This window comes from Elephantulus edwardii, unplaced genomic scaffold (genome assembly GCF_000299155.1).
Source record: "Elephantulus edwardii isolate Elephantulus edwardi_28Jun2011 unplaced genomic scaffold, EleEdw1.0 scaffold00024, whole genome shotgun sequence".
Lineage (NCBI taxonomy): Eukaryota > Metazoa > Chordata > Mammalia > Macroscelidea > Macroscelididae > Elephantulus > Elephantulus edwardii.
The window spans coordinates 3,561,446-3,562,955 of NW_006399774.1; the positions used below are offsets into that span (position 1 = coordinate 3,561,446).

The window sequence follows — 1,510 nt, forward strand, 5'->3', positions numbered from 1 at the left end:
AGTACTGAAGCACAAATCTGCAGACTAAGGTGCATCTGATCCAGAACATGATTTCACAATTACTTGCTACGCATCAGCGAGCTGGACAATAACTAAGGATGATAAAGAACCGATGCCTTTGCATTGTGGTGCTGGAGAAGAGCGTTGAATATACAGTGGAGAGCCAGGAGAACAGAAATGTCTGTCTTAGAGAGGATGAAACCAGGCTGTTCCCTGGATGCAAGGATTTTGAGACTCTGTCTCACATACTCTGGGCATGTGGCCAGGAGAGAGCAGTCCTTGGAGAGGGACATCATGTTTGGAATGGAAGAGGAGCAGTGCAGGAGAGGGATACCCAGGATGAGATGGATTGACACAATGACTGATGCAATGGGGTTAAGATTTTCAGAGATGATGAGATTGGCTCAGATTAGAGCAGGGTTCAGAGATAATGTACATAGGGTCGCTATGAGTCACAGGAGATTCAATGGCACATAATCACAATGACATGTCTATAGAAGAAAGTTAAAATGTAAAATTAATAAATTATTACCTAAAATTCAAGGTTCCAACTCTTATCCTAATCTGAACTTCACCAGCCTTTCTAGAACTCAATTCCAGCCACTCGCTCCTGGCTTTTGCTCCAATAGGAGATACAAATACTTTTTCATACACCATGACTTTACTTACTCTGGCTTCTTCAAATGCTTTCACCAACCCTGATATTGTTTTAAAGGAGGCCTGGTTGTGCAAGTGGTAAAGCATTCCATATCTAATTAACAGGCTGGTGGTTCATACTCACCCACTGCTCTCTTGGAGAAAGATGTGACAATCTCCATCTATAATGATTATCACCTTGGAAAAATTACAGGGTAGTTCTACACTGCTCTTTTTTCACTGAGTCTGAACAGATTCAATGACAGTAAGTTTTGTGATCATGCCAAAATTTCTACCTCTTTCCCTGGACAACCTTCTCCATCATTCTTTAAACTCAGTTTAGGTATCAAACGTCATGACCTCTATCTTCAGACAGCAGCTGCATAGCGATAAACAGAAACATCTGTTACTATTGTCTCCTGTACCTCAGCCTCCAGCCTCGGATACAGAGACCCTTGAGGGAAAAGCCCTTATTTTATTTTATTCACCTTTGAATCTGTGATGCCAAGACAGAGGCCAAGTTATCTTAAAGATGAATATTCAGGTGAAAGATGAATGAGTAATGACCATCAGTAACAAGTGTAAAATAGAAATGATTCCACCAACAAATGAATGAGTAGAGAAGTTGTGATATATTCGCACAATGGAATACTACGCTGCATTGAAAAACAAAGAACTCATGAAATATTATGCAAAATGGGTGACCTTGGAAGACATTATGCTGAGTGAAATATCTCAATCCTAAAAGGACAAATATTGCATAGGACCACTATTGTAAAATGAGACTGACACTGGGGTTGAGGGAAGACAGAGAAGGAGAGGAACGATGTATACTGCATTGAAGCAGATGAGGGAGAGAACTGTTTAAAAGGGA

General features: G+C 40.6%; 1 protein-coding gene across 1 annotated transcript in view; it reads right to left on the reverse strand.

Moving 5' to 3' along the window:
• The window catches only part of SYNE1 (spectrin repeat containing, nuclear envelope 1), a 644,155-nt gene that overhangs the window by 384,666 nt on the left and 257,979 nt on the right, over positions 1 to 1,510 (reverse strand). The window lies entirely within an intron of this gene.